General features: G+C 45.1%; 1 protein-coding gene across 6 annotated transcripts in view; it reads right to left on the bottom strand.

Moving 5' to 3' along the window:
* Window positions 1-16,735, bottom strand: part of Arhgef7 (Rho guanine nucleotide exchange factor 7) — a 135,775-nt gene that overhangs the window by 80,355 nt on the left and 38,685 nt on the right. Inside the window, exon 1 of one of the 6 annotated variants that reach the window (XM_077110699.1) lies at window positions 1,519-1,536. The exons of the other annotated variants lie outside the window; for them this stretch is intronic. The gene's annotated coding sequence lies outside the window, so the exon portion shown is untranslated. Of the gene's footprint in view, window positions 1-1,518; window positions 1,537-16,735 lie in introns of those variants that run through there. 6 annotated transcript variants of the gene reach the window in all.

Here is a 16,735-nt window from a genome sequence, read left to right as displayed (position 1 = left end):
TACAGAGCTATTTTAACAAAAACAGCATGGTATTGACATCAAAACCAACACAAAGACCAAAGACACACAAAGGTGATCCCACAGAGATACAGAAAACTAGATATCCATATGCAGAAGAATGACAGTAAGATTCCTATCTCTCACACTGCACAAAAGTCAACTCTGAGTGGACCAAAGACCTAGGAATCAGACCAGAAACTATGCTAGAAGAAAATACTCCATCATACCAGCACACTAACTTTGTTAAGAAGACTCCTAAAGCTCAAGAAATAAAAAACAAAAATTAATAAGTGGGATAGAATTAAATCAAAAAGCTCTATACAACAAAGGAAACAAGAACATGAACAGAAAGCCTACAGAATGGGAAAGACCTTTGCCTGTTACTCTTTCAACAGAGGATTTATATCCAAAGTATATAAAGAACTCAAAAAATAGCACCAAAAACAAAAACAAATAATGAATACATGGGCCAATGAAGTCAAAAGACATTTCTCAAAAGAAAAAAAAAAAATACAAGTGGCCAACAAATATTTGTGTTTTTTAAAAATGTGCAACATCCTTAGCAATTAGAGAAACCCAAATCCAAACTACACTAAAATTATTTCATTTCTCTCCAGTAAGAATGGCAATCACCAAGAATATAAATAATAAGCCAGGTGCAGTGGCATACATCCGTAATCCCAGCTGAGGTAGGAGGATCTCAAGTTCAGCAACTTAGCAAGGCCCTGAGCAACTCAGGTAGAACCTGTCTCAAAATTTAAAAACTTTTTAAAAAGAGGGGCCAGGGATGTGACTCAGTAGTTAAGTGCTCCTGGGTTCAATCCCCAATAATTCCCTTCCTCCCGCCAAAAAAAGAAATATAAATAAAACTGGGTTCAATCCCCAATAATTCCCTTCCTCCCGCCAAAAAAAGAAATATAAATAACATTATATTTCTTTTTTTGGCGGGAGGAAGGGAATTATTAACATTATATTTCTTTTTTTGGCGGGAGGAAGGGAATTATTGGGGATTGAACCCAGGAGCACTTAAGGATGTTGAAGAAAAGGTACCCTGATACATTGTTAGCAGGACTGCAAAGAGTGCAACCTCTTGGAAAGCAGTGTGGAGACTCAAAAGACAAGGAACAGAATCATCATATGATCAAGTTATCCTACTCCTTGCTATTAATCCAAAAGAACTAAATCAGCATAGTACAGTGATACATGAATAACAATGTGGATAACAGCTCAATTCATAATAGCCAAATTATGACAGGGGCCTAGGTGCCCATCAAGAGATGAAAGGATAAAGCAAATGTGGTACATACACACAATGGAGTTTTTACTCTACCACAGAGAAGAATGAAATTATGTCATTTGCTGGTAAATGGACAGAAATGGAGAACATGATTCTAAGTGAAATAAGCCAGACTTTGAAAGTCAAGGACTAAATATTTTATTGCATGCAGAAGCTAAAAGGAGGAGGGGGGGAAAAAGGAATTAAATGAGACTCTCTTAGCAGGGGGCCTTGGTACACACCAGTAATTCCAGCTGCTCAGGAGGCTGAGGCTGAGACAGGAAGATCTCCAGTTCAAAGCCAGCTTCAGCAACAGCAAGGTGCTAAGCAATCAGTGAGACCTTGGAGGACTCTCAAGGAGCTAATCAGTGAGACCTTGTCTCTAAATAAAATACAAAAAGAAAGGGCTAGGGATATGGCTCAGTGGTCAAGTGTCCCTAAATTCAATCCCCAGGACCCAAATAAAAAATAAAAACAAAACAAAAAAGTACATAAAAAGAGACTAACTTGAAAATAGAAGGGAGAACGATAGAGTAGAAGGAGATTTGAGAGGGAGGGAAGAGGGGAGGACATGGGGAAGTACTAGGGAAGTCAATATACCCAATTATGTTATGTGTGTGTACAAATACACCACAATGAATCCCACTAATATATTAATGATAGTGTACTGATTAAAATAATAACAACAACAGAAGGGAAATCAGTTGAGTAGAGCAAGTGGAGGAAGGAAGGGAGGGAGGGAGGGAGGGAGGGAGGAAGGAAGGAAGGAAGGAAGGAAGGAAGGAAAAGTACGGAAGGAGTCTTGACAAATGATGCTAACTATATGCACAAATATGACATAAAGAATCCCACTACTATATATAATCACACTGCACCCATCAAAAATACACAACAAAAAGAAAGCACAGCTGCTTCCAGTGCAGAGGGTGTCCAGGGGAAAGGAACATACCCTACATGAGGCTAGCAACTGCCTGAGGTATATTCTGACTCAGGACCCTCTGGAAGGCAGCAGCCTCCAGCTCACCACGAGCCCTCCAACAAGTCTTAGGCACTGACCTACCAGGCTGTCCTATCTCCCATGGACTGAAAACCAAGGTACTGATGACTGCCGGTGTGAACTCCGACAAGGCAATACATCTACCAACAACTACCTATGCCTGTCTCTACAACCCCTCAGCCAAAGGAAACCAAGAGGTGAAACTATCTAACAGAAAGAAGAGAGACTGATAAAAGTGCCCTCAGCAAGCACACTACCAGGTGAAGATGTGTTCAGATAACAGGGAGTTCTACTCAGCCATAAAGAAGGGAATTATGGCATCTGCTGGTAAATGAATGCCACTAGAGTGTCCCTAGGTGAAAGGAAGATGCAAGAACAGACAAGGCAGCAACACCCAAAAGCTCATCAGGAGAAACTTCCAACAGAGATTCAAGTCACGAGCATATCATTCTCCAGAATCAATCAGAGCAGCAATTGCTATACTTCTCCTAAGGCACCAAAGGAAACATAAAACTGAGTGGAGCACTGACGGGGGACTCTCAAACAAGGCATGGGCTGCACTTCCTCCAGGTCTCTCAAAATCATAAAAATGCTATTCCTCTGTTGGGGGAAAACCTGGAATCATCTAGTCCAGGCAGAGAACAAAAACTATCTTCATAAACAAAAGAGCACCCCACGAGCTGGGTGCAGTAGCACATGCCTGTAATCCCAGCAGTTTCAGAGGCAGGAACAGGAGGCAAGAGGATCCTGAGTTCAAAGCCAGCCTCAGCAAAAGCAAGGCATTAAGCAACTCAGTGAGACCCTGTCTCTAAATAAAATATAAAATAGGGCTGGGGATGTGGCTCAGTGGTCAAGTGCCCCTGAGTTCAATTCCCCAGTACCAAAAAAAAGCACTCCATGAATTTCACCAATGCCAGAAGTAACAATGAGGACTCTCTAGGCCACCTGCCTCAAGCTGGTGGTTGTCTCAGCTAGTCTAGGGTATCATCTTATACAAAACAACAACTGGAGGACAAACAATGAAAAATGAAGAATACAAAAACAGCACAGAGGACAGCTCAGTAGAGCCCATTAGACATGACAGTCACTCAGGACATCTATGGGAAGAGCCTTCCTACCCAGATCACTGCTGAAGTAGAAAGGGACTATCAAGTCAGCCTGGGACAGTCTGGAAAATAGAAGGGAAAACGACAGAAAAGCAGGGCCATCCCAGACTTGGTCATCCCGAGTCTCTCTGTATCCAACACCACACTAAGAAGAGCACCTGGAGGGAGACTCCCAAGCACAGACATGCATGCATCACACTCCTCCCATGGAAAAGGAGAGCCAGGACTCCCTAACCAAGTAACCTCCAAAACCACTTCGGTCCCCAAGCCCAAGGGTTCCTCTGACATAATGCACTGCCTCAAAAACCACAACCCACTTCAAGCAAGGGAGGACCAGGATGAAGAGAGCTGGCAGAAGAGAAAACCAGGGTGGGCAAATTGTGGTGGATGGTGGAGGTGTTTTAGAAGTTGGGCCCAGAGCATAAAAAGAAAAAATAAAAATAAAAACTAACAATAAAGGGTGTGAGGGCACTGCTCTACCCGATGACTCCATCCCCAGCATGCAGATCCAGAGAAGGGTACATCCCATCACAAGCTAATGACAAATACTGTTGCTGGTCCTGCGATGCTACAGGGCTAGGCACTCAGGAACTCCTCCCCCAGAGACAGAGACCACAAGAACTTGGGAAGAGGCCGAGGCAGGAGGATCACAAGTTTGGGGCCAATCTGGCCAACTAAGAAAAATTCTGTCTCAAAAATAAAAGGTCTGGGACTTGTAACTCATTAGTAGAGTCCCTAGGTTCAATCCCCAATGCTGTCCAATAATAAATAAAAGTACTCTATTTTGACACAGTCCTTATTTAATGGTTATCTGTAACACCCAAATTTAATATCAAGTTCAGATTCCCCAACAAACTCCTGACCCAGCAGCATGATGCCATCAGGATGACCCTGTGTGTGTCCCCAACAGCTGGAGCTAAGAGTCACCTGTGTTCCCAGATGCAAAAACCTCTGGCCAGACAGAAGATGACTGCCAAAAATAACACAAAAAAAGAACACTGCTGTAAATAAAGAGGCCTTTGCAGCACAAAAGGACAGACACCAGCTAGAGCAGAAATGACACACACTACACACGCTGGTTCTAAGCAGAAGTGTGATGAGCTATGGTGTTTGAAACAGCCTCCCTGACCTTTTCATTAAAATGAGAGTGATAGCAAGGAAATCAACATCACCTTCATAACTCTTGCAGGAGAGAGAGAGAGTACATCTCCAAAAACATGAAAACAAGACATTAAGTGAAGCATTGGGTCATTCAGAATAAGACAGTTTAACAGAAGATGGTGGAAGCTGACAATGCTCTGCTATTCAAAATCAGACTGTTCAACAGGCACTTACTACTCCCTAGTACACAGGGTTTTCCCTTCCTGTCTAAATCCTAAACACAATAATTACTTGACTGTTAATGACTGCTGTCTCACAGAAATTCCAAGGAGAGACAGGAATGTCTGAGCTGGCCCTAAGGAGACTCCATTGTCCTCTCAGTCAACAAAACTGAGCAACTGCAGAAGAGGCCACAGGCAGACAGAGGAGGGACAAAGGGCAGCCAGAGGGCTCGCCCACTCCCACATGCTGAAGATGTACCTGGTTAACCTCTGGGCACCTGCACTGCGGTACATTTCTACAAACAATGACTCTAAACAACAAACACCTATCACTTCAGTTTCTGTGTCAGTGTTCTGAACAGTTCAGCTGTGTGAATGTGGCTCAGGGTTCCTTGAAGGGAGGACATCAAGGTACAATGGGAACTGAGGTCACCTGGCAGCCTGAAGGCTTCCCTGGGCTGGGGATCTGCTAACGAGCAAGTCCATCTCAAGGTTGCTGGCTGGAAGTCTTGGTTCCTCATGTTCTCACAGCGTGGTTGGCACCCGAAGCATGCACAGAGTGAATGACGCAAGTGCAGGCAGGAAGGAAGCAAGTGCCTGCAAGCTCAGGAAGACACAACAGCTGAGACCTGCCACTCACCACTGCTTACTCTATTCACTAGGAGTCGCCAGTTCGGCCCACACTCCCTGAGAGGAGAGCAAGGCTCCACCTGCACAGGAAGAGCATCAGAAAACGTGAGCAGCACCACCACCACAGCTCCGCCTCCCAGCCCTACAGTTCCCTCTTCAAATTGAGTTGTCACAGCTTCTCATTGGCTATGTCAGGTATCAGAGCCATTGTGCAGTGTGAACAACTTGACAAATGGGATGAGGTTCCCCAAGGATGCTGAAGGCTTAGTGGAATGTAAAAGGCTCCCCTACATACCCTCTAGTATTCGTGAATTTGCTTCACCTTGGCTTCCAAACTCACGGGCACTACCAAAAATCAGGAATACCTTCCATGTGATAAAAACATGAAAGCAAATTTCCCATCACAAAATAGGCTGTGTTAAATATCAAATATCATATAATGAAGATCCTGCAAACAAGTAAATTATAACTCAAACTGGCCTAAACCACAACAAATAAAAGGACTCAGGCTCTCATGATGAACAAGCTAAGAATGCAAGAGAACCAGCTGTAGCATAGTGAGCCTCTCCTCCGCCCCACAGTGTAGGAGACAGCTCTGGCATGGTCTCCCTCCTGAGGCAACAAAACTCCCAGCAGTCCCAGGTCTGCTAACACCAAGTCAAGAGCCTCCACCTCAACTTGCTTCTCCTTCCATTGGGTGACAAGCAGACCCCGTGGCCAGAGAGACAGAGCAAGGGGAGCTGCGCTAAGTGCCAACTATCACATGCACAGTGTGTGGCAAACCTAGACCCAACATGCAATGCAGAGGGCAAAGACTCAGGCAGGCCCTGGGGCTAAAGACTACAGTACTAGCACCACCCAGACACACCCATGGGACCTGATACAGGATGCACATTTCCAAGTATCTGCATCTTGACACAACTGTTCTTGCACACTTCCCTGATACTCAACAACAATCTCAGCAATCTAGCACACAAATGCAGACTTACCCCCCCTTACCAAGTAGCCCACCTTCCAAAATGAGCTGAAAAGAAGAAAAAAGCAGCAGCAGAATGGTTCCCACCTAAATAGTGCCCTGGCTGAGTGCACCCTACAGGCACAGCCAAAAACAAGCACCAGGAAAGGTGCACAAGAAAAGCCTCTCTCCCTCCTGGCACATTCTACCATCTCAACATGATTGGAGACCCCGCAAAGGGAGACTGGCCCAAGTCTTCCTCAGTTCACCAAAGCTTTAATCTTCTAAAATCCAAATCAGCTCACCTCCTCCAATGAGATTATGAGGAAACTATTTTTGACCCAAGTTCTGGAGCGCTGCTTGCGACGTTTAAAAATATAATTTTGTCCTATCACATTGTCAAATGAATTAGTGATTTTAGAACAAGAATGAGTAAAAATGAATCTTAAATAAATGCTGCTATTTAAGGTTAATGCAAATAGTCCATATTGCTAGGAATCTGTGAAAAGCAGAAATGCAGCACTGAATTTTTGAAATCTTAGTTTCCGTAAATTTTATACTAAATTCCACCTACTCCCACTCCAGGGATAAAACTGTAGTTGATAAAGGATTCTATCCATTTCAGCACTTTCACCCAACATGCCCCCAGTTTATTTCAGCTTAAAATAAGAATCAAATCTTCAATCTTGTAGATTCCATTGTATGAACACCCAAACACCAGGACAGCAAACACATACTCGAAACAGAAACAACCAAACATTTTTGGTGGTTTCCAGGAAGGAGTGGCAGAGCAGAGGGGAAAGCCAGAAGAACGGAAGAGAAGCAAGACAACCCACCTTCACCAGCATGGGAGCAACCTCACAAAGGTGCAGTTAGGTAAGCAACAACATCCCCAGGCAAGGGGCGAGGAAAGGACCACCATGTGCCATGCTGGCATCTGCACAGCCTGGACCTCACAGACTGCATGACAATTTCCTCTTACAGAAGGGAAACAGAAGTCTCCAAAAGACAATGTGGCAAAGGTGACAAAAGCAGAACCAAGTCACAGGCACCAGGGAACACCAGAGTCCTGCCTGGGCAATACAGGTTTCCCACACAGCCTACATGGGGTCCCCTGACTCCACGCCCCTTCAAGTGCTAGGAATGCATGCCTATATGCCTGTCACCTGAACACAGATGACAACAGGACCTGGGACAAGACACCACACCTGCTTGGACTAACAAGGAAAGTGACTGCAGTTACAGTTACCAAAACAGTAACATTAAGTCATTGCATTAACTTAAGTCAGAGTAAGCATTATAAAATCCAGGCTTAGTGAAACAGTTTACTGCAAACACACACTTACCTACCATTCCTGGCTGAGTTATGCGTCATAACCAAATGACAGGGTATGTTGAAAACTAATGCTTTGGCAGATACACATCTTAAATCTTAAATACGTTTCCTTTGTAGTGCAGGTTCAAAATGCATAACTGTATTACATGGTTGATCCCTATGAAGATCAATACCCAAGAGGAGTCTATGACCTTCCACCAACACATGGCCATGTGAGAGACCATCTGTAATATAAACTTAGAAGATGTGGATTCCCCACAAAACCCAGACTCAGAGATCAACTTATATACACATGGGACCCAGGACATGGCACAATCTCTCTATACCTCAGTTTCCTCTCAGTGTTACTTGAGGCAGATCAGGTCCTGAGGAGCAACTCAGAAAGCAGCATCCATGACTAGTAAGCTGCTGGCATACATTTGTTAAAATTATCACATTTCTGATTCTTCTGAATTTCCAACATTTCTTCTCATGCATAAAATAGTTGCCCTATGTGTGTTTGTTCCACCCTCCTCAATTAACTTTTTCTAATCACACCTGAAGTTCACATTGATGGCATCTGACTCTTCAGAGTCGGAGACTGACTTCTGCTTGAAAATGAAAAGCATGTAAAAGTCAGAGAGAGCTCAGAAGTAGACGGCCATGTTCATAGATGATCACATTATGTTTAGTTTCTGGAAGCAGAGGAATGTTTCTTCCTCTCCCACATCCCAGAGTACACACAGCCTTCTAGCTCAGCTAGAAGGACGCCTAGCTCCATCCTCCAATGTCCCTTACTGACCAACACTTGAAGTCCCAATACCAAGGGTAGGATCACCTCGAAAGGCCTGAGTACAAGTGACAACCATCAAAGTAGCATGTAACTCAGGGAAGAGTCCTCAATAGAGATAGAAGCAGCAGCTAACAATTGTGGAACAGGACAGGCAGAGTATTCCCTCAGTACAAAAAGAATAGGTACCCATACAATAGAAACCCTAGTGACCCACCTCGGCACCACCAGTAGTGAAGTGAAGTGATGTTAAGTGCCTTCTGCCACGACAGAATGAAAAGCACAGATCATCATCTATGTGAATTCTTGCAGAAAACATTCAACCTGAATTAAACCATGGCTTTGACTGCAGGGCACTCCACAAGATACATGTCTGGCATGTTACGGAGCTTTTCTTCACTGTGACCAAAATAGCCAACAAGAACAACTTAGAGAATAGGAAAAGTTTATTCTGGCCCATGGTTTCAGAGGTTTAGTACATGGTGGGTCCAACATGAGGCAGCACATCATGGCAGAAGAATAAGGTGGAGGAAAACTATGCAGCTCATGGCAGCTAGAAAGCAAAGAGGGAGAGGAGGGGGTTACAGGGGAGATGCACCCTTTCAGGGCATACTCTCAGGGACCTAACTCCTCCAGCCACGCCCTACAGTTACCACCCAGTCAATTCATCCAAAATAGGATGGACTGATTAGGTTACAACTCTCACAACTCAAACATTTCACCTCTGAATATTCCTGAATGAACTCAGGAGCCTTTGTGGGGCACCTCACATACAAACCATAACACCTGGATTCTTCAAAAGTCAAAGTCAAGGGGCTTGGGGTTGTGGCTCAGTGGTAGAGCGCCTATCTAGCATGCGTGAGGCACTGAGTTCAATTCTCGGCATATAAATAAATGAATAAAATAAAGGTCCATCAGAAACTAAAAAATTCAAAGTCAAAAATGATAAAGATGGAAGAACTGTTCTAGGATAAAACAAACTAGAGACACATGTTAAGCCAGATGTAATGCACAATCCTTACTCAGAATCTATATTTAAAAAAAAAATGCTATGCAGCTCACTTTGAGACTACTATGGAAACTGGAACATGGATTATAAAAATAATGGATAATAAAAATATTATTAAAACAATGTGAAATGTCAGGTATGGTAACCTCACCAAGGTCATGCAAGAGAATGTTCTTTTTTAAAGATATACATATTGAAGTATTCAGAGGTAAGTATCACAAGGTCTGTGATGTAGTTTAAACAATTAGCAAAATGAAGCGTGTGTGTAAACTCATAGAGAGAGAACATGAAGAGTAGAGGGTTAACACTGCCAAGCGTGGAGAGGTACTAGGTATTTCCTAGAGTAATCTTCCAGTTCTTCTGCAAAATGTTTCAATATAAATACGTGTGTGTGTGTGTGTGTGTGTGTGAGAGAGAGAGAGAGAGAGAGAGAGAGAGAGAGAGAATATATATATATATATCTATATATAAAAAGAGCAGATGATGAGGTTCTCTAGTATCTACTTACCATCTCCAGCCTACCCTTGAAATAGCAAAATAAGAGCATACACTTGTCATCCACAGGCCTTTCACAGGCAAGCATCCCATGGACAATGCTTCCACTAGGCTGACATCACTTCCCAGAGACCTCTGCTGTGCCTCATGCATCCCACTGCAGCACCCCACACAAGAAGGCTGGCCTCACTTGGTGGTGAGGGCTAGAAAGCAATGTATTTTCCTCTCAATCTGCTCTCGGCTGCAGGCCTTCTGGCTTCTACAGTTCTGATTTCTGGCTCCCTCCCTAGTTGGGCAGCAAGATCTGGCTGCAGATCTCAACTGGTCAGCTCTAAACCAAGTCAACAACTCTCCAGGACCCTGGAGTCAAGATTTTTTCAAAGCTCCCATGCTCTAAACCCCAAGAGTACCGCCCCATCTAACCTGTAAGTCTTCTCTACAGAGCACAAATCAGAACACTACTCCCTCAGAGTAAAGTGAGAGAATGTTAACAGCCACAGGAATTAATGCTGCATCACAACAGAACTAAAGAGCCAGTCAGTTTCTCTAAACTGCCAAACATGCAATATAAACTAAATCAGATTTGGACAGAAATACACAATCTGGATAAGAAAGCTATTTTTAAAAACAGTCTAGGTGCAGATTTCACAACTAAATATGGTCTGAGAAGGACCTGGGTTATTTTACTTGCTCACTGGGAATCTGTCCCCTAGCTAGTTCCCAGGACACAGAGGCACTGGAGTCAAAGTGCTTCAGGGCAAGTCCCTGTCAAGAAATAGTAAAGAACAGCCCCTAGGTTTACTCAATTTGTTTTCAAATAAAAATATAAAGGTGATGACTAAAAGATAATCCAAAAAATCTATTTTAGTGGACTTACAAAAGGGTTGGCTCAGTGGTAGAGCGTTTACCCCGTGTGTAGGAGGCCCTAGGTTCCATCTCTAGCACAGGGTAGGGGAAAACAAAAAATGACGAGGGCTGGGAATGTGGCTCAAGCGGTAGTACGCTCGCCTGGCATGCGTGCGGCCTGGGTTCGATCCTCAGCACCACATACAAACAAAGATGTTGTGTTCGCCGAAAACTAAAAAAAAATATTAAAAATTCTCTCAAAAAAAAAATTTTAAAAAAAGACATAACGAGGAGACTGCGGAATTTTCCACAGAAGAAACAGGAGGCACACTATTTCAGGATTTCCAATACCATGCCTATAAGCAAATTCAAGATTCATATTGCTCCTATCCATTGGTCATTTATTGCTATGGTCTCATTTTCCATAAAGACTTATAGGAAAAAATATATATCCAGGGTGAAGTTTTTTTCCCACTCTTGGCTAACATCGACAGCCTCATTCAATATCTAACAGGAAAGTGCTATGTAAATAACACACTTTCAAGACAGCACAGGGTAACACACAAAATACCCTGTTTTACCTCTAGGGGCCAATGACTCTGAGGCTAGGAGAAGTATGGTCAGCTGGGCCAGTCTAGACAGGTGGCACCAGAGCAGTGGCAACTTTACCTAAGATGACAACCAAACAGCATGCAGAGAACCTCACATCACCTGCACAGCTCTGGGGAACCCAGTCCAGACTTTTGGGAAGTATGATCCACCCCACCTCCTCAAAGAGACAGGTCCCAACTGCCTGCCTGAAGCCCTCCCAACGAAAGACAGAGCTTCTCACCTCCCTTGGATACCTGACTTGAGCTTAGCTGAGCTCCTTCCAGGGTGAAGGACAAAAGGATACTGAAGTAGCATCATGCATGGACTTCCTCACTATGCATAAGCCACCTTCTCAGGACTCTCCAACATCTCCCTCAGTGGGGACTGAGGAATGCTCTGTCCCCCTTCAAGTCTGACACAGCTGTCAACTACCTCCTGATGCATCGGCCCCAACTCAGAACCACCATGAGCAGGGGAAGAGACTGCACAGAATTTGCACTCTGTCCTGCTGCTGCCCTCTGGGGGATCTTATCAGTTTCTCTTATCCCAGAGATAAAGAATTTTGCCAAATCTAATTTCTGTCCATGCTAAGGTTATCTCTGATTCTCCGGGACCCCAGATCCCTTCACTGCACTCCACCACAAGTAAGCCAATACCAGTAAGTCAGCAACCAGCCAGGCTACATAAAACAACAAGCAGAAAGCCACCTAGCAGATGCCTATCCTCTCAAACCGACTCCACGGTGGTGACCAGCAGCACCTACCTGGTAGAATGCCAGAGTCCAAGCTACCTGACACAGAGATAAAGAGGTTGCTTGTTCAGTTATCTGAGTCAGAACCAGTTTATGAAGCAAGGCCCTGAAAGAATGAGTGAAATATGAAAACTGAGTAGGGTTGAGAAAGAACAGCAGAGTGTGAACGGGGTAGGAAGGATAAAGGAAAAGCTGGAATTGTGAGAGAATGTAGAAGGAATGCCAAAGCCCCTCTACCACCTGTCCCCATGATCCCTAATGGGTACCCCATGACCCCTGGATGGGCATTCCATGACCCCTCATGGATATCCTGGGGCCTCCAGACAGGCATTCTGTTAGGCTTTTGCCAGTTCAACAAATGTCTATTCAGTTCCTATTCTGTGAAAGGCATTACCATGCCCCCAAGAAGCTTACAAACCAGGAAAGGGAGAAACAGGTATTAAATACCACAAACAGAAAGAGGCAGAGAGCAGAATCTGTACAGAAAGAAGCAAGAAGTAGAACAAACGTGTGTTCTGAGCTGGTTTAGACAAGGATTCTGCAGATGGACAAAAGGAAAAAAGGTCACTCCTTGGGCAGAGAGGAAGGGCATGGGCTACAACCAGACTCAAAAGCCTGGCTTCATGCTCACCAGCAGGGGTGCCCAAGGGCTACCTTCACGACCTCTCAGTGTCTCAGTCTCTAGCCAAATGACTTGTAAGAGCTGATGTTCATGAAGCTACAACAACTAGCACAGAGTACAGGAGGTACAGATCACATATCGAAAATAAGCCAGCCTATGAACACTGAGGGACATCTCAAATAGTGTGATGCGACTAGAACCAAAAATCAAGGAGAGCTGAGTGGGACAACAGGAGGAGAGGTCAGGCCACAAGGGTGCCACCCACTACAGGCAGCTCCTGGCCATGCTCTGTCCTGTTGGTACCCTCCCAGAGGTACAGTTAAGCAGGAAAGTGACAAGGGGCAGGCTGGCAGGATGCTGGCCCAGTGGTCATGTGGGCCATCCCACCAGGTGGCAGCACAACCTGCAGAGAAAGGAGGAGGAGCAAGCATAGGATAACCCCGGAAAAGGAGCTGACATGAGTCCTAGGGCCTGCTGTGAGCAGGTCAGGAAGCAGGAACCACATCAGAGAGGTCCCACATCACCCACGCTCTCCAGAAACAAACCTGCCCTCAGACCTCAACATGCAAAGTAAGATGACAGCAAAAACATTGCTGTGTACAGCTCACGCTTCACCTTGGCAACATAGCCATCCTCCAGCAGGGCACTCAGAATTCAGCACAGAGAATCAGCAAGTGCTCAGCATGTGCAGGGGCCTGGATCTCAATCTCCAGCACCAAAACAGAAAACAGAAGTCCCCCACAATGCAGTTTCTTGCAGCAATTAGAATAAAACCCACACTTCCATCCTTGGCCTCCAAAGGGGCAGCAGAGTCCTGGGGAAGAGTGAGGTTCTAGGACCAGACTGCAGCCCATGGTGTCCATGAGCTTTTGGCCTCTATGCCTCCATGTCCTCACCCACACAGGGGGACAGTGCCTCCACAGAGTTATAGCAAGGGCTCTGTGAGTTAATGGGTCAAGCACTTGAGGCAGTCCTGGAGAGAGAACCCAGTAGAGGCACCTGCAGCTGCAGCAGCAGAAGTAGCAGAAGCTCATGTGGCCATCAGGCTCACCTCCTTCAGCCCTTCCTGAACGACTGGCCTGTCACACACAGTGCTCAGCTCCACTTCCAAGCCTCTGCACTAGCCATTCTACTGTCTGAATAATCTCCCTACCCCTCATTTTCTTGTTTGTTTCTTTTTGTTTATTTCTTTGTTTTGCAGTGCTGGGGGCTGAACCCAAAGTTGCTTTACCACTGAGCTACATCCTCAACCCTTTTCTTATTTTGAGACAGGGTCTCCCTAAGTTGCCTAGGCCACGAAGGATATGGAAAATAGGCCTGGGGGGGAACTACCCTTACAGTTCCCCTACCTGTCCTCCTGCCCCTCCCTAAATTAACCCCACCATCAAAACTCCTCCTATGACCTGGCCCCATTTGCCAAAAAGCCCACCAAAAGTAACTAACATCTCCCATGATGTGGCTCTGCTAAGTCCCTATAAAACCTAGAACCTCATGTGACCCAATGCCATTTTCCCCCAAAATATGTGCCCCTCCAGGGCTGAATAAAGCATCACTGGTCCATGAAGTCTGCCTCCATTTTCTTTTTCTTTTTGTATTCTTTCATGTGCTTTCAGGCCAGACTCTCCCAGACTGGAGGCATGTGCCACCATGCCCAGCTTCACATGAAACTTTCTGGGCTAAAAGATCACCCAAGGAGTCCTGCAGGCCTGGGGGGTCTCAACAACATCTGCCCACTCTCTCACCACCTTTCTCTCTCGGTCCTCTAGACCGGACAGAGGGGTAGGAGGGGAAGGACGGGGACATGGGGTAATAATTAATGATGGTTGAATGTGATGATCATTATTATCCAAAGTACATGTTTGAGGACACGAATGAATGTGAATAAACTATGTATACAACTAGAGATATAAAAAATTGAGCTCTATATATCTAATAAGAATTGTAATGCATTCCACTGTTATATATAAATTAAAAAAAAAGACAAGGAGAAAAGTCATGTTTATCCTATAGGTAGCAAGAACTGCTTGAGACCTTCCATGGCAGGTGGGGATTCTCTGAGCTTGAATGATAACAGTGCTGGGTGACTGGACAGCTGAGCAGGGATGGAGGGGACCTCACTCCATAACCCACTGTGCTGAAGCTAAAACAGATATCACTCACCACAGTGGTGAGCAGAAAGGGCCGCAGCCCAGAAGCAGGTTCAGGTGAAGGTGGACCTTGCAGCTTGGTTTTCCTACCATTTCAGCCCCGCAGGTTTCTCTATCACCAGCAGGAAAGAAGAGCCAGGGGAGCTAGGACCAGCCTCAGACCCTCCTCCACCCAACGCAAGAGACCAGCAGGTCAGAAAGAGAGTACTCTGACAGCTTGTCCCCCTACCAGAATTCCACATGTGCCTCAGAGAATATTCACACCTGTTCCACCTCACTTTTACTTCCTCATGTTTCCCAAGGAAAAGGTGGTTCCAACATTCTGTCTCTTGAATACTTTTCATTCATCCTGGCTCCTGTGTGTGGTCCTGCTATCACACAGAGGAAGTTGCTAGAGGATGACACATAAGAGTACTGCTAAGGTGACTCAATTTCTGAAAAAGGCGAGTCCATGGGGCTGGGGATGTGGCTCAAGTGGTAGCGTGCTCGCCTGGTGTGCGTGCGCCTGTGTGTGTGTGCGTGTGTATGTGTGCCCTCAGCACCACATACAAACAAAGATGTTGTGTCCGCCGAGAACTAAAAAATAAATATTAAAAAAAAAAAAAAAAGGCGAGTCCATGAGCACACTGGCACACACCGGTGCTTCAGGGAGGCAGGGCTTCAAGTGTGTCTCTCACACCTGTGATAGCTCACCATCACAGAGTCATCTATACATAAGACACTGGCTAACTGGCATGGCACCAAGGGGTTTAATGTCATACTTCCAGGAAAAAGAAACTGAAACATTCTCCTGAACTGGAGGAAGGGGATTTGACAAAGGGAAACCAATAGAGCTATAACCTCACCTTAGACAATTAATAACTAAAATTAATTAAAAAAAAAAACAGTGGACAAATACTATGTAGAAACAGGGAAGGAGAGACCAAGAGAAATACCAAAAAAAGCTTGCCTTTGGGGTCAAGAAGGAGGCAGGAAAACTACATTACCACCTGAGGCTGTAAATACAATTCATCTTTCAAGATGTGTATGTCTTCCTGGATAGATGACATCATAAAGCACAACCTGATGGCAGTGTGCCCTTGGCCCCCTCTAAGCTCATATACATGCAGCCAAGAGAGCATGTCACACTACTTGACCACAAAGTCCATCTTCCCACAGTACTTCCTCATGACTGTCTGACAATAAGGAGGACCTAACTACCATGGTGTTTAATGAACGTCATCCATGTGCCTGACCTAAAAACGAACCAGATGTTTACTCAGGACATATGGCTGGCTCTGCCAGAGAGAGGAGCAACAGCCTGCACACCCAGCATGGAGAAGGCACAGGACTAGCTCCATGCTCCTCCCTGCCCCACACACTTCTTCCTTCAAACTTTCTCTTTCAACAGGACATCCAACCACACCACACCTACATCAGCAAGCTCTCCCCAGTTCAGACTACATTCCTAGATTCCTACCACCTCAGAAGGCATTAATCTAACAACCCTCCAGCCTTTCCCCTGAGCCCTCTGCTCTCATCCACACAAGTTCACTGCGCCCACAGTGTGCTCCTCTGCCCTCCTGGAGGATGCAGCTCCAGGACCACCATGTCCAAGAAGCCCTCACTCAGACCCAAACCATCTGAAGCTCTACAGTATTTAAGTCTTACTCTCAAGAAGCACTTGTTTTCTCATTACCTATTTGCATGAATGCTGCAGTTCATCTCCTTCACCAGATTTAACCTTGCCAGAGACTCCAGCCATCCTCACCCCCCAACCCCCCGGCCCACAGTGCCTATCCACATCTGGCACACACAAGCACTAAGACAGCTAAAATGCTAAGGACAATCAACAATTATTGAGTATCAGACTACTTCAATCAACCCTTAACACTGCTCTGGTA

This window comes from Callospermophilus lateralis, chromosome 12 (genome assembly GCF_048772815.1).
Source record: "Callospermophilus lateralis isolate mCalLat2 chromosome 12, mCalLat2.hap1, whole genome shotgun sequence".
Lineage (NCBI taxonomy): Eukaryota > Metazoa > Chordata > Mammalia > Rodentia > Sciuridae > Callospermophilus > Callospermophilus lateralis.
This window is presented reverse-complemented; position numbering and strand designations above follow the sequence as displayed.